This window comes from Uranotaenia lowii, chromosome 3 (assembly GCF_029784155.1).
Source record: "Uranotaenia lowii strain MFRU-FL chromosome 3, ASM2978415v1, whole genome shotgun sequence".
Taxonomy (NCBI): Eukaryota; Metazoa; Arthropoda; class Insecta; order Diptera; family Culicidae; genus Uranotaenia; species Uranotaenia lowii.
In genome coordinates, this window is record NC_073693.1 from 114854332 (window position 1) to 114881331 (window position 27000).

Below are 27000 nucleotides of genomic sequence, written 5' to 3' on the forward strand. Positions count from 1 at the left end.
AAATCAAACCGCGTAAAAATACTTTAGTGTAGTGCATTGGCAAATTGTAAATTCGATAGATACAGATGATTTGCGCTTACATACCCAAAATCAAGTAAAAAGAAAATTTAGGTATTAGAATAATCAGAAAAACGCATATTAACAAATAGTTAAAAAAAAAACAGCTACCTCTGGAAATTCGTCAAAGAATATGTGTTTCGGGGATTTTAATGATGCCAAAATGTGTAAAATTATGTCAATTGTTTAACCCACTATTCAAATTTTTTCTTTTCTACTGTTTTTGGAGCCATAATCTTAAAAAAATAAAATACATCCATATGTCCAACATAAAGCTTTCAACATCAGATTTCTTATGCACTAAGTAAAATTTTTTTAGTGCAATTGGTAGCTGAGCTACAGGTTTTTTTTAAATTTATTTATTTTACAATCTTTGCAGATGCTTCCAATTATTTACAGAAATTAAACTATCCTATTCTAGATTTGAAAACAGATTTCGAAATATTAAAATCAAATTCATTAGCCACTTCATCAAATCTAACACAACATTCGTGCCTACAATCAGAGCATTTACACCTCTGGGATTTGTAAGTAGACCACCGCATTTCTTGGCCCACACGTTGAAATCCCCGGCAATGATCATGGGACGCCTACCCGTGTGCTTCATGACGATCTTATCCACCATAGATATCGTCTTCTTCTTGGCGGAGCATAGCAGCCTTCGTCGTTTGACGACACAACCTTTTGCATTTTCGGTTCCCGAATCACTACCGTTCCATAGGTTTACCACCATGTCTACTTGCTCTCTCTGTTGACCGTCTTCTGAGCCCAGAAGGCCTAAAGTGGTTAAAGCCTCAACACTTTCGATTGCTTGTTCTAAACTTCTTTGTTGATGTTGGACTTACTCTTTACTGGTGTTATTAGTTGCTTCATCTTGCCCATAGCGTCGACCAGTTGGTCGGGAACTGGAAATTATCGCACTTCCGGAGAGCTTTTCGATCAGCTCTTGAATCACCTCTATAGAATCTACAGGCGTTACTAATGGTTTGGTAGTGAACGCCTGAGTCCCCCTCCACCAAACGGATTGGGGTTGAATCCGCCTCCCGCAGATGCGGTCATGATGCGTCTAGGATGGTGATCTCATATGCCAAATCGCCACTCAGCCATATTGAAAAAAAATTTGACAGTTGGCTGTAGTGTTTACGAAAAAAGGAGTCCAGGTGTTAGAGATAAAAAATCAGATGGCAAAAAAGTGTGTGTATGTGCACAAGCTAATCGTAAACGAAAGATCAAAAGATTTAAAACCGTACTGGGGTTTAGTTTATTCTATTATATTTAAATTGAGTTTTCGAACATAAAGCAATGATATGAATATATTCAATGAATTAATTTGTATTCTAAACACTTTTTTTAATAACATTACAATACAGTTCGGTCTTTCCGTATGTTCCGAGAAAGAAAAACTTTTCATTGACCGTTACGATAGAAAGGATCTTAAAGGGTGAAACAAACAACCAAGACGCTAAACCGGATGTTGCTTGCCCCTTATTCTTGTTACCTTATCCAAAGAGCCATGGCCGTAGGAACGGGGGGGGTTTTGGGGGTTAAACCCCCCCCCATGAGAGTTCAAAAAAGCAATCGAGATACTATACACTAAAAATTTTAAATTCATAATCAAATTATCATATCAGCGCTAAGTTCTTCAAGAGTAACAATCTAGACTAAAACCTAATGCCAAAACCTCAAAAATTCATCCTACGTTCAAAATTCAGTTACAGTTTCTGACATTTTCTCATGTTCATAGAATAAGGTTGCCACAATTTTTTCATCACGTATCTGGACCAGACAAATCCGGACTGTTTATATAAAAACCTTGCAAACTCCGGGTATTGGATTTCAAAATTGTCGATCAAAATCCGAGCAATATCCGGGCAATTTTGATTAAAATCTTGGAATTACTTATCAAAAATCAAGTAAAAATAACTTGAAAAAACTTTTCATGAATCTGTTTTAAAACTTGCTCCAAAAATTTTGGACGCATAAATTAAAAAATTAAAACACATTTTTTTTTATTTGATTTAAGAACGAGAAAAAGAATAAATCCTGGCAAAATCCGGGCTTTTCGAATGAAATTTGGGCAACCGGGTCGAACCGGACTTTTCCCAAATTTTATATCAATTATCTAGGCCAACCCAGTTAAAATCGTGCAATTTGAGAACCTTATCATAGAAATTCAGGTCTGAATATTAAATTTTAAATTAAACCAATTTTCGAGGTTCTGGTTCTATATTTCCATAACCAAAATTGTATTTCTACTTATTTTCGTATTTCTGATTCTGTATCAAGTTTAGGATTTTGGATTTTCAGTTCGAATAGTCATAAGGAATAAGGAATGAAAAGCTGTTTTGAAATCCTGGTAATCCTGTTTTTAGAAAATTGTATGCTTTTTCAATGTTTTGATAATAGTTTTCCGAACATAAAAAAACGATGAATTCTGTTTTATATTCAAATTCGAAGTTTTTAAACTTTATTCTTACAAAAAATTTAAACATTTCTAGCTCTTAAGTGGCGATCCAAAATTGAAAACTTAGACTTAGATTCATCATTTGAAATTCACATCCTTATTCAGATTCACTAAACAGATTAAAAATAAATAATTGAAATAATGAATTATTTTTAAACCAGCACTACAGAGTTTATATTGAAGATTCATGAATTAGGGCTCTTAAACTTGGCTCATTAAAATTTGATCTGGAATTAAACTTCGGAAAACGTCTTTTTAACATTTCAGAAGTTCTATAGAAATTCGGAAACAGATTCAAAGTTCAATTTTTGAAATCAGGTTCAGAATTCAGGTTTAAAATTCAAAAAAAGATAAAGCTTGTGAATGAGTTTTTCAATCATCATAAAACCACAAATATAAAGTTTTTTTAATTTTGATCAACGCACTTACTAATGATCCTTTTCCTTCCTTTATCCTTTTTTTTACTATAGATCACCGAGAAAATTCATTTTAAAAGATCATAAATATGAAGTAGAATTTGGGATATTTTGCATAAAACAAAACATAGAAAATTAACTCAAATTTTCTATGTTTTGTTTTATGCAAAATATCCCAAATTATATTTAAAATAAAACCATCTAAATAATTTTCATTATGGAATTGGTTCTTTATGAAAAATATTTGCTGTTAAAGAATTATGTACCTGATCTTCAACTAAAATATTTATTTGCACAAAATCCTATATTTTCTCAGTTTATTGTTTAGCATTATTTTAGAAATTTCAGTTTTTTTAAAGCCAAATTTCAAAATTAAGTCATAACTTAAGTTGAAGTTTACATCAAGCAAATTGATCCGAAATTATTTTTATCTCTTACGGTCTCTTGAGAAAATTTTATTTATTTTCATCAAAGGTTAGAAACTTGGAACTTGAAAAAGAGTTTGAATTAAGTATAGAATATTTTTTTTTTTTAATGGAAAGCTTCCCTTAAAAGAACTTATTTTATGCTCAAATCAAATAACTTTGATTTTCCCGACTCTTAGACAAATTCAAAAAATCATCGTTGAAAGCAAATTCCATATTTTGTTTCTAAAGGGTTTCATTATAAAAATTTAGCATACCTTTTAGGCTACGGACCACTTTTTTAATGTTACTATTTAAAACGAAATCTATCAATGGGTAAGATTAATAATGATATAGATACAAACATAATTCGTTTTAATTTTTTTGTATTCGTGATTGGGATAAAAATCATAAGTAAAAATCAGTCATTAAAACCCCCCCTATGAGTCGGTTCTTCCTACGGCCCTGCAAAGAGCTATTTTGTTTTCCTCCAATCGAAAAGTGTTGGATGAAAATAAAAATAGATCGGTTCTGCTAAACGAATGCTATGAATAATATTGACAATTTTCATGATTAAATGATAAACGATTTTATGATTCGAAATTTTAACATATTAACATATTCAGTTAATCTACCTTCACCACCACCACCCACGAGCAGCGCTGAGCTGGAGCTTTGCTGCACTCGAGGATGACTAGCAATTGGACAGCATCACCTGCAGGAATCCTTCAGGGGCTCAATCCATTCCGGACAATCAACAGTCGACAGTGGATCGAACTGATTCTCCAACCCACTCATCGGACTTATCGTCATGCTGCTCAGGCGCCTAACGTTGCGCCTATTTTCCTATTTCAGCTCATCGGTTCCCTCGTTCAAAAGTGCCGAAAACTTCATCTGGTTTTCCCAAATGCTACCCCATCAGATTCAGATTTCTCGATTAAATCTTCTGGAGCAGCGATGGCAACAGACGGGGGTCCTCCTGAAGCAGCTTCTTCATCTCAATGAAGATCGGATGTTCCTGCAGGCGGGCCAGCCGCTTCTCGGACGATGGAATGTAACGCCTCGCTATGTTACCATCCGATTCGGTGACTTTCTGCTGCTTCTATATAGCTCTTGAAAGAAAAAAGTGTTGAATAAGCATAAATTTGTCATAAGTATTGCAAAATTAATGTTACTCGCCGCTACCGACAAAGCTGGCACCGTCGTTTATAGGTCCAACCTCTTCCAGCTTTGCTTACCAGCCCGGAGCTCAGCCAGAAGATTTTGTTTCGATTCTATGAATTATATTTGCAAAAATCAAGGCGAAATCTTTGTCTAAGCAATATCTTGATGATTGGCAAAACTTCGAGTTTTACAAATAATCAGAGCACCTGGCATCCCAGCCAGCCAGCAGCCAGCCGAACAGCCAGCTGTCAAATTTCGGCTGCGTTTCGCCCCCTCCTCCGCATCCAACCCTCGTCTACTTTTTGCCAAAGTGAGACCACCATATCTAGCTGTCATAATGGATGCGGTCGTCTTCAATAATCTGCAGAGTATTGTAGTTTTGAGTTAATTTCAAGTATTTATTGCTAAAATATTGTCTGCGTATATCTGTCATCATTGTCATCGTCATTGAAAAGAAACATAAACAAAATCAGTATGAAGCAAACGTGAAAAGGGCTGACCGAAATCTATAAGTCCGCCATCGCGTTTGAGGTACACCCGCAAGGTGTTCTGCTGAACGAGGCGCTCCTGATTCCAAGACGGTTAGAGGAGGCACGAAACAGAATTCGTGAAACCAGGTCAATAAATTTCCATTCAACAACGACTGCTCTCCATCAACAGTACTGTACAAGGCTTCCATGGAGAACTCTGGAAGGATGCGGAGGGATCTGAGATCGGCAACTAGATGGAACACAGCAAGGAAGTTCTGATCGATTCCTCGAGTGAGTCTGATTGAATTTTTGATGGTAAACAACCCATTTTATAGAAAGAAAACTTCCGATCACTATTGGCTGCAACGAACATTTCCCAGATCCTCATATTTGGTGAGTGCGGATGGATTGATTGAAAGGAAACGAAGATTAAAGTCTGTTTCACATAGAATCTGGTCGCATCTTTTCATTTACTGCAATGCCCCTTGTTGTCACATCGTGAATCTATTGACAGTGTTTTGATCCGGATGGTTTGTTTACTTAGTGGCGAAAATTTCATCAAGATTGAAGCAGTCAGTTATCGACGATGGAACGCGAAAGGCGAGAGAAAATTCTGCACACTTACGTAGAGAAATCGACGTGGTCAGGGGTAAAGATCGCAAAATTCCTGAAATATCCAAAATCGACTGTAAATTCGGTGCTGCAACGTTACCGGGAGACCCTTACGGTGGATCGAGCAAAACAAACCAGGCGTAAAAGTGGAACATATGACCGGAAGCTGCGAGCAAAGGTAATTCGATCAGTTCACAATAATCCTGGAATCTCCTTGCGTGATTTGGCGAAAAAGTTCAAGACGAACCACAGTACAGCTCGACGAATTTGTTAGCGAGAAGGCTTGCGGTCGTATCATGCCAGCAAACACCCGAACAGGACGCTGAAACAAAACCTGGTTCTCAAAACCAGGGCAAGGAAGTTGTACAAGAAAGTGTTGACCAATTACAACGGATGCATTTTGATGGACGACGAAACTTACGTCAAAATGGATTTTGGACAAATACCCGGTAACAAATTTTACCTTGCAAAGCGTTAAGGGAATGTTGCGGGTAGATTCAAGTTTGTTTTCGCAGATAAATTTGCTCGTAAGTTGATGATTTGGCAAGGGATCTGTAGTTGTGGGAAGTAGACTAAGATTTTCATCACTGGGGACACAATGAATGGAAATGTTTACAAAGAAGAATGTCTCCAGAAGAGGGTTTTGTGGTTCGGTCCCACAAAGGTCCGGTGAAGTTCTGGCCGGACCTGGTAAGCTGCCATTACAGCCGGGATGTCGTTAAGTGGTATACGAAGAACAAGGTCGATTTTGTTGAAAAAAGTATCAATCCACCAAACTGTCCGGATTTTCGTCCCATCGAGAAATATTGGGCAATAGTTAAGGGCAAACTGAAGAAATGTGGCAGAACCATGAAAAAACCCGCTCAAATGGACCAGTGATGGAACAAGATGGCGAATGAGGTTACCAGCAGCACCGTGCAGAAAATGATGGGTGGTATCATCCAAAAAGTTCGAAAATTCATCCGAAAAGCTGACGAATGATTTTTATGTATTTTTTACTTAAAGTGCAATAAAAACCCTTCAAAATGACATTTTTACTTTTGTTGTACGTTATTTATTTGCGGAGAAATGATGTATTTTATCCGACCAGATTCTATGTGAAACAGACTTTACTGACTGGTTTATTTATTTGAGAGCTGTAATTGCTCGTTGGAATTATTGCGACCTTAACTTCTTCCGGGGTCGCCGGCTGCAGGAGCTGAAGCCATTTTTCGCCTATTGTTTTGATCGATCGCCTGCTGTCAGTGGTGCCCAAGCTTGCTTCGATCATCTGATGACTTCATTGATCGCGGCAAATTAAAAGAAGTACAAGATTAAGAACAAGTAAATACTAGCGCTAGTCAGTAAAGTGAAGCAGCAGTGAAGCAAGAAGAACAACAAAAACGGAAGGATGATGAAGAGGAAGAAAAAGGCATGGTGAATCGGAAGAAGAAGATTAGAACCGGAATTGAAGAAGAAGAGCGGAGGCGGAATGGAAGAAGAAGAAGAGGATGATGATGGGACTAAGTATACCGTAAGCAGTCTGTAACCAATAAATTTGTTTGGTTTTGTTTTGCGGCGTAATTTATAAATGTTTAGTGATGTGTGTTTCTTTCCCCACTGCTAGCCGGGAGAAAAGCAAAACAACTTAAATGGCATGTCAATCGGCATCCTACTGGAGGCAGGCCTAAGCTTAGTGCCAGACTAGTGCAAGTCAGGCTATTCGCCAGAAGGTTCGCGGTTCTACCCACCGAAAGGTTCCTGTTCTGCTTCTTGTTAGTGAGTTTATGTGAAAGAGGATTTTTACACTAAAAATCATATGAAGGTGAAATTTGTTAAACAATGTATAAATCATGTTAAAAAATACGATATAAAAACACCTTCGAACGACACTGTAACCTCTATACTGGCACCAAATTGCTGGCTAGCTAGAACTTTTGCCCACGTGGTAATTACAATCATCGATGTTAGAGATACGGCGGTGAAAGCAGCATTTTCGCCGGTACGTAACGAAACGACCCTTTGCCTTTGCTCTCTATAGAAATCATTTAATTGCGGGTTTGCAATTTTGGAAACAACTAGGTACCCTGTACTATACCGTGCAGATTGTCGAGTTTCCAAACGATAAGGCCAATTATTCCGGGTTAATATTGGAGTTTAAAAAAAAAGTTGTTCAAAAGGATCATGACATAACAGTTTAACTTTTCAGAATCATGAGATCTTATGATGAAGGGTTATTATGAAGGGTTATTATGAAGGGTTAAAAGTAAAGTATTAAGTCTCGTAGTTTTTTTTTCGTGGAAATGCATCCTTCCATGTTATTACTTGTTGTTATTGTCTTTGCGGTGACTTCCGTTGGCATCTTTGTTCCACATGTTTTAAAAAGCTGTTTCCTGCCATCCGACATATAACAAATATGTCAGCGGCATCGTTTCAGCCCACTGAATATTGAGAGAAAGATGAAACTCCCGGGAAGCTGCCGTTCTATAGTTGCGTCGGTATTTTACGTTCTATACATATGTTAGGGATATTGAAAGGGTTGAAACAATTGAAGAATGTCGGCTAGGAACAAAGAAATCATTGTCGTTTTTCTTCTTCATGCAAGGATGGAATCAAAGATTGCGTAATGCTTTTTTTGTTGACAGAAGTCATGTGAATGGGGGCATTGTAGCTTTCGGTTATTATATTTAAGTCACATGTATTGACTGATTTCTGGTTTCTAAAATTATCCTTAAATGGACTCCACGCATAGAGATGTGGTTTTCCTTACGTAGAATAGACTTTAAGGTTAATATTTTATCTAACTAAAAGAAAAGGATCACGTTTTTAGATAACCTTTCGATGAAGGGGAGTTGTTACTATTATTGAACTTGATAGAATGCCACAAAGAAGGAGCGCAACCTACTAGCATGTTCATATGTATGAAATATTCCACTTGAAACACCGAGTCATGTGCTAAAAAAATGCCAAGGTTGAAAACTGAATCTAAAATGCTGACCTCATGAGCCCGACAAAAATAAGAGAAATTAATTCATTGCATGCAACATAAAGCACTCAAAAGAAAATATAAAAAAACACATCCAATCAACTGGGGAATCTAACTGTTATAACTAGGTTCGTGCAAACCTAAAACAATCCGTTTTTTTTTCTTTTCTTCTATAAAAAAAATCTCGATGCAGTACTCAAGTTATCATTTTTTTTCTCTCTCTTTGTTCCCTGCAGGTATTTTAATTACTCAGCTTTTCCGGTCCAAGAATGCATCGTGTGTAAGTACCTTTCTTTCTCAGCGTGAGGCCTCACATCTGTTTAAATTTATTGATTTTCATCGGCTGATGACGTCTGGTTTTCCACGCGTCGAGGAAATTTTGCAGCCCTCTGCTGATGGTCTCTCTCTTATTCTTTTTCCGATGAACCGGATCGATTTCCACAAAACAAGGGAACAAAATAAAAAACACTTGAACCAACACCCTTCCATCGTCGCGTCGTCGTCTACACTTCATCGAGCAAAAGCAGCTGAAAGCATTCTCGCGTGTCCGGGTGGCGATTGTGAAATACATCAAGAATTGATAACCTTTTTCACCCTTGTTTTGCGGTTTTTACCGGTTTTTCACGTGTCCCTTTGTTATGGTTTTTATCGAGAATAAGAAAAATACCCACCAAGGGCAAGGTGGGAAATGTCTACTCGTTATGGCAGTTGAACTGGTTAAATCATTAGGATTATTATTATTCAGCACTCCATACGAAAGTGGGCGGTGGAGCTCTGAGTATCGTGATAAATTTATAAAAAAAATTAAACATTAGCCTTATTTAGAAATTAAAAGGAAAGCTTCCAACTGGTTGAAATACCACGTTTCTCACTCTTTCATTCTAACTTTCTTATAATTGTTTGTACTATTTGTTGCTAGATGGTTTGGTTGTACGCTTCCCGTGTTTCTTATATTATTTTCACCAGTTACTTGTGCATAAACTCATTTGACATAAGGTCACTAGAAGAAGTATTTTGCATCTAAGTAATTTATCGACAGATTCTTCGACATTGTAGCCTTTTGGATATAGGGTATGACCCTCAATTTTTCCCTACTTTCCAATACCGAATGAATGGACATCATTGGAATCACCCTCATTCGTCTCAAGATTTTTACTCGTTAGAGTTCCTGGAGTGTCAATTTGACACTCCCGACTAAAATGGCTATATCTCTCTTGCAGAGTTGCAAGATTTCAGATAATCATTTGAAATTGATACTCACCGTGATGAGTATCAATTAAGCAGCACAATGAATTTCGTTGTGATGCTCAAAGCTTTCGATATCAAACGAAATTCACTGAGCATCACATCTAGAAAAAAATCAGAAATCCAGAATCCCATTAGAGAAATCTTCAGCTATATTCCCCACTTTTTCCCCTGCTATTTTTAGACGACAGTTAAATTTGTAACGAATCTATGGAATATTTGAATGTATCATATAATGTGATTAGCTTTTCACACTAGCGACACGCCAAGTTGAACGATTCCAAACACTTTGATATAAAAAAATAAGAGCGCTTTAATGATTGGAGTTTATTGAAACTTTTTAATAACGAAAGTGTTAAAGCTCGTGGTACCTATGTTTTAAAAAGTGTCTATGTACACAACACACTACCTTATAAATTTTGAGAACAACACTTTAATTTTATAACATTATTTGCAAATACGGCGCTTTGGTACTAAACAATTTACAACATAATTTCATAGTCAAAACGACTTAGATATTAAAAATTTAAAATTCAGTCGTTGACGTTTCGTTGGTTTTCAAAATTAAAAGCAACAACATAATATGGGATTAAAAGCAACATTTCTAATCGATTTTCTGGCTATTTGAAATCAGTAAAATATGCTTAGTTAGCTAAGCATAGAATACATTAATAGAAAAATCGATATTTTTGTTCACGCCAGCAAATGTTTCGTCTTTCGTAAGCGGAACGTCTTTGATTGTCGAACAAAACCGCCGAGGAGCCGTAAGGCTGCGCTTTTCAATAACAAGGAGAAGTACATCGAGCAATCCGTCCCTTGGAAACAAGTTGATGAATTCCATATCGTATGTAAGCAAAAGTAATCAAAATGTAGATGACCAAATGTAATTAAATTTTAATAAAAAAAATCAATTAACAAAAATAGGAATTATTTCTTATTGGATTAACAAAAAAACCCTACAAAAAAACAAATCTGTAAAATTACATCCCATATGATGTAAACAAAACGAAGCGTCAAAAATTTCCGTGCGAGTTGAATATTACACGTTTTTTATTTTACAGGCGTGTAATATTTAACTTGCACTAAAAATTACATCATATATGATGCTTCTTTTTATTTACATCATATGTGATGTAATTTTCCAGATTTTTTTGGTAGTGTGTAATGGATAATTTTTGCTTCAACTGTATCCTGCAAAATTGCGTCTAAAACTGATCATAATGACCCTGAACAAAAAAATTCGGATTAAATTACTGATTCATTAATCAAAACTTAATTTCAAAGGGGGATTCATATTTAGGTTCCCGTGAATTTAGTCGAAATCATTTTTTCAGGAACTTGGAATTTAAAAAAGAAAAAAAACATACACCGTCTAAGCCGATTTAGGACTGAATAAATTACGCGGACAACTTAAGATTAACATTGAACACCCAGTACCGAAATGGGAATTGAACCCATGCCGTCAGTGGACCAGTGATTACCGTCATACCACGCTAACCAATCGACCACCGAGACGTACGTGGACGTGGAATTCAGATCTTTGCACTTCATTGCAGTAACGTTTCATAAAATTTCATACGGAATTTGTATTGTATATGGCATAGAGACCATCAGCAAAAAAGATCTTCACAAAAAGTGAACCATCGGTGAATGAAATTTTCATTCATTCTATTTAAAAACCGACTTATTGACTTTCTTTGAAACCTTGATGACAATCAAGATTACGGAACGAATGTTTTTGGTTACCTACTTTTAATTCTGCTCCTTATCATTAAACTCACATGGATTTTTCATTGCATCAGAGCCGTTAGATCATCCCAAGTCTAGCTTGCTGAGCTGGACCAGAGCCGAGCTAGAAAAGTTCGCTAACCTTTCCTTCTCTCTGAACGCTTCATTGGATCCGTTGTTAATATTTATATTTGCTGATGATCAACTCTAGTGAATCGTTCCGAAGAATCGCCGCTAATTAAGGAAAGAATCTATCAATGATCCTTGGTTCAATGGATTCAACACTTGTGGACGGACGGACATGTTTTTGAGATCAGATTAACACTGATCATGGCAACGACAATATTGAAAGCACGATAATGTTGGTCATTATGTGTTAAAAAACGATAATCATGCCTCGTTACTTTTCCAGATATGGAAAACCATGCATGAGAAAATAGTACAGCCAACTTATTTGTTCCGACGTTAATTTGAACAAAATGGAAGACAACACAGTAGTACGACGATCTTGATTCAACATCGTATCTGTATGCATGCATGCATGCAACTCGATGTGAATCGCACAGAGGCGCACTGCTGAAGGAAATTTACGATTTTGAATTGAAAGCCAGCAGCAGCAGCCCCCAGGTGTTTGGATTAATGCTGCATACCAAAAACGATATGTCGACGATTGATTTGTTGCTGTCTGGCAGGACCAGAGTGGTGAAGAATGTGAACAGTGAGCAAATTGCATTGGAAAGTATGACTAAGCACGTGACAATGTGACTGCCATCAATCGAAGGCACGTTGACCTGAAACTGAAAAAAAGTTCCTGTTAATGGAATAGATAAACACAAAAAATAAAGACCTTCTTGGATCTATGATTGATTTTTTTTGGTAATAAGGTACATATGTGTTGCCTTATAAAATGAATTTACTTTTTACTCATGCTAATTTTTACAAAAAAATGGTCAAAACTCAGTTTTTTTAGGTTTTTTTTATGTATTTTCTCGGCTGTTGACATACAAAAAAAAACATATGTTGAACTGTAATATGATCACAGTCATCAAATTTCATGCGGTCCCTTCTTCAGAGCATGTTGTGTACGAGTGAAGGATATCTTAATTTGGAAATATTATTAAAGATCATGTATTCTAACAAATATGCATCTATACATTCAGAATTAAAACCTACTTTTTTATATCAACTAAATGAAAAACTTAATTATAGAAGCCGTGATGTCAGTGATAAGCTGTCTTTTGTTTCAATTTTTATTTAAATCTCTTTTCAAACGATCTTTTTTTAAACGTCCTTGGTCCTTGACATCCCTTCTCTGTTCCAAACTACTCATTGGTAGTGCAATTTTCTGCCGAATTTTTGACAGTAATAGTCACTTAGATACTGTAAAAGATCCGGAACAACCGTAGAGAAAACCAATTTACGAAACCAATCTTAACATTCCCGATTTCACAAAAACAACTTCAAAATGATGTACTAGGCTGTAAATGATCAATTAACAGTCTAAAATAGCCATTTTAATAAATTTGAACAGTGTTCTTTTCCAAGGGTTTCACGAATTTCTTTTAAATGGCATTTTTAAACGTACTCAAAAATCGTTAAAAAAAATCCAGCTATAATAATTAAAGAACAATTCATTCCTGATGCATGTGTCTAAAAGCTCATAAGATAATAATCAAAAAAATTAGAAGTAAGGCCGCTTAACAAAAGAAGCGATTTTCAAATTACTCCAAATGGTAGTACAATAATATTTGATCAATCTTGATATTCATAGCACATTATTATTTCTGTCATACAGGCTTCGGATTCATTTGAGAGCAAACACCCACGGAGCTAAAATCTGCTCTCACTCTTTAAGCGGCGTGAAGGAATGAGAAGGAGTGACCATTTGCCTCGAAGATGTCATGCTCCTAGGGAGTTCTTTTTACCTCTCGCTCCGCTCTTATAAGATAAATGAGCGCTCTTCGGGAGCGCTCCCTAGGAGGACGCTTTAAGACAAACGTTATGAGCTGGGAATCTGGCTGGCTCGTGTTCGTTTGTTTTGGTTTGCGCCGGCGGTTTCATTTGGAAATGATTTAATATGAATAACGAAAGGTAGGACGTGTCCCCGCTGATTATTTTGTTGAGTAGCGTGGCTCAAATAAGCAGATTGTTGTGTGAAGTTTACATGCAAAATTTAAGTCAAATAGCACAAGAAGGGCCTCTAGTTTGTAAAGAAATTTGAAATATTATCTTCGGATAGCTATTATTTCATCAATAACCGTCAAACGGGCATTATGCAACAGCCGGGTTAGATGCTATATTTGTATACCACATCAAGAGGTGTTATTTTTTATTTGAATATAATATAGAGAAGTTATCATTTAATGATAACAAAATAATGATGACTTGTTTCCTAACATTGTGAGATAGATTTTTAAATATTTTCTCATAGAAAATTAAAAAAAATTGTTCCAAAGATGTACCTACATTTTTTTTTTTATATATATTTTTCCAATGCCCTTATAACATACCTTGCCTATATCAACACTGTTGGTGTGATTTTTTTTTTTGGAAAATCAGCATTTATTTAAATAAATATTTGAATAATTCAGTTACCAATCTGGGCTAAAAATTCATCAAAATGCAAATCAAAGATTCACCTTTTAAATCTTGATTCCATATGCTGTTATGATTGGTTCACTTCACGCGTTTGTAAAATTCAAAATATCATCTATCATAACATGAACTTTTATGATTTAAGCTAGATGATTTTTCACCCCTAAATGTATGCAGCACCTTTATGGTTTTAAAATCATTTTTGACAGAAAAATATAACATGAACTTTTATGATTTAAACTAGATAATTTTTTACCCCTAAATGTATGCAGCACCTTTATGGTTTTAAAATCATTTTTGACAGAAAAGCATAACATAAACTTTTACCCCTAAATGTATGCAGGACCTTTTTAGTTTTAAAATCATTTTTGACAGAAAATTGTAAAATTTTATTCGAACAAAACAAAAACTTACTGCATTTGGTGCTTTATGCGTTATGACATCAGAAATATATCTTAAACTATGAATTTTCAAACGTGTTCATTTAATTTTTTCATTCATTGTTGCCGCTTATCTAGACCTTTTTTAGAAAGGTGAAAATCGTATGTTTTTGCAGATTTGAAAATAGCTGGGGAAGCAATGATTTTTCTAACTACGTAATTATGATTTCCCATCAACCTTAAGCCTTTTGATTTAAAGGCAGAGTGATTATCTGTGGACGTTAAGTTTTCAAAAGCCATTTAGGTTGATAATTGTGCAGGATGTTCTTGTTTACAATACTTCTTTCAACACCGGCCGATTTCTTTGTAAAACATATTATCTGAAAGCCTTAACTTCGACAATCGTTTTACATGAACATTGAATGTAAGTTAGAGTAATTGTTTAGGTACAAAAATAGTCTAAAATTCGTTTTGCTTACATCGTCGCACAGCCACCCCCAGCAGCCAGCCAGCAGCTGTGAGCTACTTGAAGCAATCAAACACATATGTACCTAACTCGAAGCCATTCTGAATCGTCACACGCAAAGTTATTTCTCCCAGGGAGGCCTCTTTGGGAGGAGCGCAGAGCCTCCGAGGGAGCAAAGAGTGACTGGCGCTCCTAGCGATTCTGGCGGTAAGAGAAGCGAGAAAGAGTGGTTTTCGACTGCCAGGAGTTTGGGAGTTCCTCCTCAATGAGTGGTACTGCTCTGCCTCTTATGAGTCGCGCCTCAGGATGCGTCCGAAGCCTGCTGTCATATTATTTTTTCTATTTAGAATTCTATAAATCTTCTGGAAACGCTCCTCATAGAATAAGTGAATTTATCGGACATTAGATAGGCTGGTATGAATCATATCCTACTTTTTGGTGCAACGATCATGTTTTCTACTTCAGAAATTTCCCACAGGAAATTTCAAACATCACGCGAGTCGAGATAATATTTGAAAAAGATTTGTGAGCCGGTGCAAATAAAACCGAGTTTTCTTCTCTTGAAAAAGAAAATCGTTAAAATGCATAAAAAATCATTAAAATGTCTTTTTTAAATTGAAATAATAAAGATCAACCGTTAGGATAGAAGCTACAAACCGCCGCTTTCATTTGAAAGGGAAACTTTTGGTATTTTTTATTTCTTTTTATTTGGTTCATAAATGCTTTTCATATGTGGTCGATTCCAGCCAGTTGCATAAGCTGGGATGCCATGCGTTTTAATTGGAATGGTTATTCGTTGGTAACAATCTTTTTTTAATTTTTATATTTTAAAATTTAATTTGTTTGGAAGATTAAGAAACTATTTTCTTCATTTATATTAAAACTCTACATAGCTTCCTATAAATTTCAACTTCGTTTTTAAGGTTGTCGCTACAAGTAAAAGCAAAGCATAGCTCGAATGCTCTAAATAAAATCATAAAACTTTTTTCTGCAAAATTGACAAAAAAACTTTCGGTAATTCAAAGATACAAAATTAGCAAAATTAGGCCCGGTGGATCCTTATAATTTTAATTCTGAATTTTAGTGTTTCACAGCTTAGTTGTCTTTGCGGTACTTTGCGGTACTATCTATAATAATCAAATATTTAGCAATTCAGATTTTGCTATATTTTTTTATAGTTTCTTGTAATGTCCAGAAGATTTGAGATGTTTTTTTCTGGCAAGCACATTAAGCCATTGGGGGTTTTTTGAAGAATTTGAGCTTGCTCATTTCAATGTTTGCGGTTCTTTTCCATGATTGCAAAACTTTCCATCAACGTTTTTAAGAGATTTAAAAGTTCATTACTGTAGGAAATACAATTTCATAACTTGCATGTCTTAAATCCTCTGAATACGAGCGAGACTCATCAACATATTTGGTCATAAAAACTTTTTGCTCATTCTGTAAAACTTTCATTAATCTAAGACATAAATATTATAATCAGATTCTTACAAGTCATGATAATACATTCTTCAGAAAGATGTTTTAAAATCAAAACTTTCATTCACAATCAACGTTAACGTTTCACACTGAGATTCATAAAGGAAGCTCCTCACTCGATAAAATATTAACTGAACGAGATTTCGCAACTTTGCTTAAGACATAAATAAAAAAACAAATTCTTATAATCAACCTGATTGTACTGAGCTTTAAATAGTATGTTCTCTATAAAAATGTTTAAAAAAAAGTATAACTGGCCTTTAACATTCATCAAATATAACTGAGAGTTTTTAAAAAGTCGTGGTATGTTCAGCTTTTTCTGAACTATAAAACTTGTTTCATTGTTCAAGAGCTTCCACAAATATTATTCCATGGCATCTCTGCCTTCCAAAAAGTAGTTTTTCTGTTCGTGATTTTCAGTCTGAGAAAGCGTTGACATTCAAGACAAGAACCGTTTGTGATACTCACGATGAGATTACCTAGCATCACACTGAGATTCAAAAAGGGAAAATCTCACTCAAAAAATCTCAATCTCATGAGATTTCGCAACCTTGCTCTCTTGTTTCTTAAGCGATTTGTACAAAATTTATAGTTTTAGAAACTTCGTAATGTAACCCAAATATGTTTTACAAACAATGTTCAGCTTGAACATTTCAGTCGTTATTTAACGTCTAAGGAAAAAAAGTCCGAAAAAACTGCTTTAGAAATAAATGTGGATCAGCTATGGAATGTTCAAACAAATTTTCACTAAGTGTCCAAGAAAGCTGAAGTTAGAAGCTATACGTTGCGTACAATGAAAGAAAAAATTAAAATCATGACCACAAAAATTGTAAAAAAAGTCACTAGAATTGGTACGAAATTGACTTTCTGATCAATATAATGTTATTGGACATCTTGCTTTTATATGCTCAAAATCCAGTGCAAATTGATGAAACAAATTTAAAAAAATCGTTTAAAAATCTGTGTTACTTTATTTTCTACTGTGACAGAAACGGTTCGTTGATTAAAAAATACGAATTTTACACCACTTTTTTATGTTTTTTGTGGTCATGATTCAAAAAAAATATATCCCTTTTTCTTAGACGTTGAATATCGGAAAATTTGATAGTTTTAGCTGAACACAATTGTCTGCGAAACATGTTTGAGTATCATTAGAAAGTTTCCAAAACTATAAATTTTGGAAAAATTAGTAGAAAAACAATATCAAAAATACCCGAGCCGACTTTTATGGCAAAATTAATTATTATGCTATCATGCCTTGAAAGTAAAATGTGGTATCATTATGCCCGAATAAAGATGGCACAATGCTACAATTCGGGTCTCAATTCCCATATGTAAATACCTCTGAGGTGTTCGCGACGAATCCGGTAGAAACAAGACGAGCGGGGGCGCAACGAGCGAGGTGGTTAGACCAAGTGGAGCGTGATCCGGCGAACGTGGGGTGGAGAACGAGAAATTGGAGAACGGTTGCCATGGTCCGAGTGTATTTTAGAAATTATGTTCGTCAAGTTATGTCGTGAGACGGAATACTAGGTATGAAAATAAAAAATCAAATAATGTTAATACCATAGTTATGCCAAGTGTAGGTTTCATTTAAACTCTAATGATACCGCTAAACGAGGTATCATTAAAGTTTAGCAACATTTAAAATCGCGTTTTGAGAGCACAGAGATGTCACGTTTTGGTGTCCTTTAATAACGAAATTTGGCATCGTTGTGCTTTCAAAACTCCTTTGATTTGATTAATGTTTTTTTATTTGTTTAATTTTTATTCTAAGGCATTCGATATACGGCGAAATGAAAAAAAAAAAATTTGAAATAAAAATACTTTAATGATGCGTAGATTTGCTATGACACAGAAACCAAAAGAAAATAATGTGCGCATTATGCTGGTAATGACTGAATTCGTGGTTTGTTCTCAATTCGATTTAAGTTTCCGATTTTTAATTTTACGTCACAGAAAAATAGATATTTAATTATGCTATTATGTTGATCTCATTTTTCTGATCTAGCGATTTTAAGCGAGGATTGTCCAATCGACACTTAAGTTTCGACCAGGGAGTTTGTTTGTATGGGCTTTCAGAGTGCGTCCATAAAAAAAGTAATGATGCAAAATTAAAGATTTAATAAATTCAGTGAGGACCCCAGAAGAATTTTTTAATTTAGATGCGCCTGAACAGATATACAAGCTGTCAAACCTCTAATAGTTTCATGTCACTCGAGAGCGGATTAGGGTTAATAGACCTAAAACCTGTGGTTTTCATTTTAAAATATCTATTCTAGTAAGAAAAAAGTTTGAATTCCTTCAAAAGCATACTGTTTTCAGCTTTTGTAGTTTGTAGATATTAACGATTCGATCGTCATTAAAAATCACTTTGCTATGAATATTTAAGATATTTTATATTTAATTTACCAAAATCGACTTAATCAATACTTCAATCAATACTATAAAATGGAAACACTTGCAAAAAGTCTTAGATGATTTAAGGGAATGAACAGAAGGTCATATACCGAATTTGAGCTAAGATCTGACGACGGAAAGAGGTTGCACTTTTTTTTTGTTTCGATTACAGACGTTTTAACATCTTTATGTAATTCGCGACTTATATCAACGATGCAGTTGGCGAAAAGTCATTGAAAAACTTATCCGGTACAACTGTGATCGATTTTTACTCTTGGGCTCGAACTCACGGACATCGGCTCAGGAAGCAACTGTCTTGCCAACTGAGCTATATCACAAGCTCAAAAAAAAGGTTGCACTGAATCTTAAGTGTGGAAGAGATTCTGAGACATTGTGAGCTGGAGAAGCATAAAAACTTGGTTTTTCACCAATTAATTTTTTCCCTGTTTGAGCAATTGATTTTAAATGTCAATTTAATTAAAATTTAAATCAAGACAAACATTCCATCTGAAGGCCGCATCACGGTAGGAATTTTTCGGTTGAAAGATTGTAAATTCATATAAAATTTAATAACTATGACTTTAAAAATTCTTTAATATTTCTAATGATGCATTAGAAACGTAGAAAATAAAACCATTTATCATTTTCATTTTATCTTATATAATAACAAAGTTATGGATCAAAGAGAAATAGAGAGACCAAAATGCCCCACATTACCCTTTTAAATCTATATATTCGTAATAATGTACGTTGCCGAATCACAATAAAAATATATTTTTATTGATCCTTGAAGTCATTATCACTATTACTTAAGAAAACGTTTATTCGGTTGTGATATGATATATAGCATTATTTTATAATACTTTATACTATTTTGTCCCAAAACTGCACGATGTGTGGGAATCTGGGGGCTCAACTTCCAAATGATAGATAAGGGTGTGGAAAATAACCTTTTGTATGGAGTCAACTAAAAACAAATCATGTTTAGAGATTCCACAAACGCGATCTTTGAAAAAAGTTCACTTCTCAAAGATAAGATTTGAAAAAAAAATCTGGTTCTGTCAAGTGGTTTTTGAGATAGCCTCCAATAGTAAAGTTTATTGGCAACATTGTTTAGGCAGGATCGAGTAAAATTCAGAAAAGTCCTATTGGGAAACCCAAAAACAGTGGGAAATCAACTATTCGACCGAAGTTAATATGGTAAATCGTTTCCAGAAGTCCTAGAGGATCCAATAGTAAGCTAAAATTTGAAAAAACTGAAGATGATTGATTCCATGAAGTATGTGAGAGGTTTTTTCAAGCTCAAACTGAAAATATCAATAGAGGAAGTGATAAATAAGATAATTTTTTTCAACTGGTTCGTCTAACTGACTATGAATAGGCCTGACTTCATTTCTACAAGGTAGAAAAGCTGCCCACCAGTAACATAAACCAAATACGGCGGTCAAATCGAGCGCAAAATATTTGGACTATTTGGATTGTAATGGACAGCAAAACGATCCCTTTAGCGGTCAATTGGCAGATTTCCAGAAACTTTTCGTTGATAAATCTCGCCTGTATTTCCCGGAGATAAACAAAAAGAAAAATTGAAAAATTTAATGTCTAGCACTTGAGGACGCTAACGATCTGTGGAAACTGCAAATCACTCAGTGTTTCATAACGATTGACACGATAAATGGCTAAAAATTCAAAGAAGACTGCCTCAAAATGCGATCGGATTTGGAATCGTGCCATTACACAAAAACAGTGGTGGAGTGATAAAAAGTCCAATATGTTGTTTTTGTGCCGCTATCTCAAAAAATACTTGACAGTTCGTCACAAAAATTTGCAAAAACGAACATTTCACTATCAAGTAGCTTCGTTGAAAACTTCATCAATTTTCATCCAAGCATTCAAAAGTTATTTACAAAACAAAGTGTTACATTTTTTTCGAATACACTCCTTATTTTCTAATAAAAGAATTTTTTTGTTCATAAATTTTAAATTCAACTATCCAAAATGTGTACCTAGGGTATTTTTTATATCAATTCCTTCAAAAGATGCGGAATTCTATGCACTTAAACTTTGCTGAACAAAGCATATTGTTTTTATCTGTTGTAGTTTGTAGATATTAACGATTCAATCCTCATTAAAAATAACTTTGCTATGAATATTCAAGATATTTTTTATTTAATTTACTAAAATCGACTTAATCAATACCTACTTGAAAATCGAAAAACTTGCAAAAAAGAACTTTGATGACTTAAAGGAATAATCAGAAGACCATATATCAAATTTGAGCTAAAATCTGACGACGGAAAGAGGTTGCACTGAATTTCAAGTGTGAGAGAGATTCTGACACATTGTGTCCTGAAGAAGCATAAAAAAATGTTTTTTTTTGCTTAAATTGTTTCCCTTGTTTGATCGATTGCTTTTTATGTTAATTTTATTGATATTTAAATCCAGACGAACATTTCATTTGAAGACCGCATCACGGTTGGAATTATAACAAAAAAAGTTATTGCGGTTCAAAGATTGCAATTTGACTATAAATTGTCGTCTAAAACGCAATGCGTAAAAGTACTTATTTCTTGGCCTCAGACAAGGTTTTTTGCTTTTGAAAAAGGCATGGATTTGTTTGAGTCCAACAAGTTGCACGATTTGAAATTCCAAAACTTAAATAAAAATGAATAAATAAAATTAATAAGTTTTTTGTTAAAAAAATAATTTTGAAAATTGGACGGAAAATTTGAAAGTGTTGCTTGCTAGTTTCCATTAATAAAAAAAAACGCTCTATTTGAGACGTTATATCTTATAGCTATTTTTTCGCTACCCCTTTCACTTTACTGTCTTCGGCAAATTTCTAGCCAGAGAATTTTCTCGTAAGCACCATTGGTTTTTTTTTTCATTGCGTAAGATCAAAATTTTCAAGAAAAACCAAAGAGCCACGTTTCCCGAACAATTTTTTCCATACACAATTTCAAATCAAAACATCCATTTTTAAAATGTGCAAACATCCTGTCGTTAATTTTGACCAAATAGGAAACCTTTTTCGGCTACAGGCGTTCTGAAATTCGAAGCAAAGTTACAATTCGACACACCTTAGTGGTTCTATTATCTGAGATTTTATCATTACAAAGTTAGTATGATGGTATCTCGCCGTTTTTGGTTTTCTGAGTCAATATACTCATCCATCATCAAATATCTGTGTTTGAAACCAAGAATATCAATAATCAAGCTGATAGAAATGTCATCCCAACAGAGTCAACATAGGCTTCTCCGATAATTGATAAGCTGGACTCTAAATCTAATCAAACGCCAAAGGCAAGTGCTCCTTAATGTTACCCACATATCATTCCCGGTGCTGTTTGATGTTCGCCGTAAATTATTACCGATTGGAAAACTTTCCTATCCGTATGTTGTCCTACCGCGTGGATTGCCAAGTTGCAGTAAGTCATCCATCATGAATGGTGGTGGTCCGATCGGAGGAACTGCTTCCGTATTTCAAACATAGACATAAAAAATCTACCCCTTACTGGGCGACTGCTTTCTATCGAAACTGCCGTAGGAATCTTTCCGGATCGATAGAAATGAGACCATGGAAATTTGCATATTTGCTCCAGCAGTCAGTCAACAAACACGGTGCGGTCGCCATTCATAACAAAACGCGTGTGTGTGTGTTGTGAATAGATAGTCTTCTGTAGTACACTACTCTGTATGTGCATGGAATGGGGCGAGCAAGGTCTGAAAGATTTCATTATTATAAAGGACTAGCTGACCCGTTGTGCTTTGCTACACCTTCCGGAAATAAATGTAATTTGTAAAAATTTATTAAAATTTAGATTTTGAAGAGCATTTTTTTAAATCATACCTCATTATACTTCAGAACCAACTACTTTGAAATGAGAGCTGCAGCTGCAGTTCTGAATAGCAATTCAAAGATGGTATATATTATTTACTGAAACTTGACCCAAAAAAAACCTTTTTAAATATGGTTCCTTCTTTGAAAAGCTCTTTACTACGGTAAACATATAAATATTTAAAAAAAAAAAAATATCAGTTACATCACTAAATAAGTTCTCAGCGTTTTTTTTTATTTTCTCTTTGAAAGTCAAATATTCAAAAATGTAGGTAAAAACAAATTCCTAAGTTTACATTTTTCCCGTATATTGGGGCAAGTGTCAATGCAAAGCTTATTTACAGATGCGTCAGAGTAATGGCTTGAAAATGTATTTAATACGAATTCCTGTTTTTTGTTCTATCAAGTTTCACTGATATATCTGCAGTATTCCTGCAATATAAATTTATGTTTGTTACTCCACTTTTAACGAATGCTGTTCAAAGGGAATGACCTTCATTTACAAAGACATTTAATAATTTTCAATATCCGCTGCAGTTTCAACATTCGGAATACCCCTTTTGTCTTTCCAACATATTGAATCATTTTGAAGATGAATTTCTTAAAAGTTCGACGTTTGCCCTTGCCCCACCGTGTAAGTTGACAGAAGGGAATATTGTTTTTAACACTTTAAGGGTAAACTAAAAATTTCTCTTAAAAATTTTGCGTCCAGTTGAATATCAGTTCTAAAGTCTCGCTTTTCAAAAACGAAGCGGATCAAAAGTCTTTTTTATGCGGCCATGTAACACAAAAACACTTTTCATGTTAAGTACGTACTTGAATTGGTATGTAAGCAAAAAGTACGATGGTTTTTTCAGAATAATTTAAAATAAAAAGCTCCCATTTTTATTTCTAAATTCGTTTCAGTTGTGTATTTGTGCCGAAGTAACAATTTCTAGAAGAAAACATAATTTTTAATTTTTTTTAACAGAAAAAGTTGAACGTTTGAACATGTTCAAATGTTCCTTGAATGAAAAGTAGAATTTGTTTTCAACTACATTAACACGAACTAAATATGGAAGTATTTTTGCAAATCTTTCAATTGGTTTTGATTCGATTGATAAAATACCAATCAGTGTCACATCTAGGCGTCATTTATTACCACGTGCTGTGTACAAATCAAATAAGCAAGAAAAAAACACATCTAGGTTGCATATCGCCCCACGTGTTTGAGAAACAGGCGCCTTATTGTTAAATTTTCCAGCAATCAATGAACAGTGTGCTTTGGTTACTATCCTCTTGCGACGACGTTTGTTCGCCCATGGAGACGAATAACAAACCCCTCAAAGAAAATATGCTTGGTTGAGAAATACGCGCCAAAATATTCCTACTGATCAGTATGCTATGCCTGGGTTACTTTCCTTTTGCGACGCCTCGACCATAGAGACGAAAAACAAACCGCCCAAAGGAAAAAAAATCTCAAGAAAATGGATGTCATGACTTTAATTTGTTCCGAAAAACTACAAATTTTGTATGGAAGCCTCTCCTTCCTTAAGTCGGATAGAGTTTTGACTATTACAGAAACCATCCCCGGCCTCAAAAACCTTCAGATGCCAGTTTTGACGATGATCGGTTCAGTAGTTTCCGAGTCTATAGGGAACAGACAGACAGACAAACATTCATTTTTATATATATAGATGAGATCAGAGCTTGTCGAAGCGATGCGCCTTTGGCACCAACTTTTGGCTTCAGAGAAAATAACGGCTTTCTCCAGCTGCCGCTGCTGCTGCTGCTTCTCGGTCATGGGAATTGAATTTTTGGCATAATTACAACAGCAGGCTCTCGGAGCAGAATGGACCTGGCCGTGGCGTCAGGTAGTCCGCAATTTCTTATGACTTTCCTATATGTACCTACAGGGTCAAACTAGTCGTTTGTTGTTGTCTTTCGGTACTGTATGCTAGTTTCCATACTTCCAACATTCACCCCTTTCCTCTCACTTCGTGTGGTGTTTGGCATTCATCTAACAATAGACTGCGAATTTCAGAATATACCCATACCCACATGTATAGGACCGGATGTAGTATTGAGCTAACTTTAAAGGTTCCCACTCTTTGGCTTTTCACTGATGATGGCTTAGCTACACACGTTGCATGGCGACAAGGCCTTATGGTGCTACAACATGGTGGAAGTGGTATCAAGTGTTTGTGTTTTGAAGTACATACATATGTAAACCTTGACCGTCAGATTAAGCCTGGTGTAAGTTTTAAAGTTGATTTCGTGATACCTAAGATGCAAGTTTTTGCCCTACTTCAGATGGTGGAAGAAATATTTTAGTTGCAAATAATGATTCTGTGTCTAATTGGATTAAACATACCTACTTTTTGCAATCAAGAAACCACTCTCTGGAGCCACTATTTGGTTGGTTGAGAACAAAACAAAAAAAAGGGATATCCGGTTTTTCGCAATCGGCTAGACAGTGGCTCCAGAGAGTGACTGATATATAACAAAACTCATTTTGACGTAGAATAAGGTCTTACGGAACCCCCTAGAGAGGCAATCTTGAACAAATCATTTAAGAGCTTAAGTGATTCAATTTCAAACCCACGAACATGATCCGATTCTGAATCAATTTTATATGGATAATAATCATGGCCAGGATCAAAATCCGTACTAGGAACAGAGTTAGGATTAGGATCCGAATCATATATTAGGTTACTGTTTCAGAATTGGAATCTGCATCAGGAGCAGAATCTAAATCAGGATCAAAATAAGGGACACGATTAGAAACAAATATGATAATAAGGCTATGATCATTCAGATTCCGGGCAGTTACAAACGTGTGTATTTTAAAAACTATTCATTTGATCGAAAAACTTTCTATGGAGGAAATGAAAGTGTAAATATGATAGCTAATGTAAAAATATAAAAAAAAATTATTTACGTTAATTTCAAGAAATAATCTTACTTTATCATAAAATCTCTTTTTATCTTTGCACACTTTTTTCAGTCATGTATTGATCTATTTTTTTATCACAGGAGCAAAACCTTTGCAAAATCTTGATATTTTACAAAAATTTACCTGTAAAATAAATTGGAATCTGGTGATTTGACCTCTAAAATTCGGTTTTTACATAAAATTCTTTATCCTACAGAACACATCTGTCACATTGCGTAAAAACCGGTTGCACAGATGGCGATCCATAGAACTGCTCATTTTTAGTTATCTGCTGGGTGTCTCCTTGACTGGCAACACTTTTAGCCTGTCGAAAACGGATTTACTGCATAGTTAAGGGGTCTGCATTTATTTATCCCCAATAACGATAGACTTTTTACCATAGTTGAGAGTGGCATAGAGCCATAGAGTGGCTTCTTATACTTCTCAACCATTTGGGCCAAAACAAATTCAGAAATAATCAACCATTCATGAGTTTTCAAATCGACAATGGAGAATTTCCAAGGCGATTGTGCAAATTTATTTTTATCATATCTTTTTGCATCGTAAATATCTTAAACACACGTAGATTTAAAAATCTGAAAAAATAGGCATGATAGTCCTTTTTATAACCAACACAACGCGGCTAAATTTTTACATATCCGAGCTCTAGTACCGTAGCTATCAGCTAAAAAAGAGCCCAGATACTGCATGATCATAGCTTTACATACCAGAATCAGGATTTGGATTAGGATCAGCATCGATATGAGGATCTCGATCTGAATCTGACATGGATCAGAGAACAATCAGTGTAAGGGTTGGATACGGATCAGGGTGGCCAGCGAACCGAGAAAACCGAGGAAAAACCAGAAATTAAAAATTGGATCGGAAAAAACCATTCTGGAAAAGCGGGATTTTATATTTAGGTATGTTTAAAATGCCGGAAAAGTCGGGAATTTCTTTAAAAAATTGGGATTTTTGAGCTTAGCGTATAGATTTGTCGATTAAAGAAATGCCGTAGAGCAATGAGGTTGAGGTTAGGGCAACTAGAATTAATAACCTTTGAGTTTCAATTATTAAACTCAAAAATTTCAAGTCCTCTCACACTTCTACGTTCAACTTTATGAAAATATCATATTTTATGGTCGAAAAACATTATGCGCATTTTGAAATATGGAAAATCATAAAATTTCAATGGGCAAAACCGTAAAAAAACCGGGAATTTCAAAATGGAAACTCGATGGCCACCCTGTAAGGATCTATTTCAAAGTGATTTAAAAAAAAAATGAATTATTTTTTTTAGATTAGCAATTTAAAAATAGTTCTAAAATAAGGTTGCCAGATTGCCCGGTTTTATCCGGGTTTACTCAGATATTTGATACAAATATACAAACAGTCCGGCCCGG

General features: G+C 35.0%; 1 protein-coding gene across 2 annotated transcripts in view; it reads left to right on the forward strand.

Annotated features, from left to right (window-relative positions):
* The window catches only part of LOC129754598 (beta-1,3-galactosyltransferase 9), a 127362-nt gene that overhangs the window by 84199 nt on the left and 16163 nt on the right, over positions 1-27000 (forward strand). The window contains exon 3 of one of the 2 annotated variants that reach the window (XM_055750745.1): positions 8789-8832. The exons of the other annotated variant lie outside the window; for it this stretch is intronic. The gene's annotated coding sequence lies outside the window, so the exon portion shown is untranslated. The remainder of the gene's footprint in view (positions 1-8788; positions 8833-27000) is intronic. 2 annotated transcript variants of the gene reach the window in all.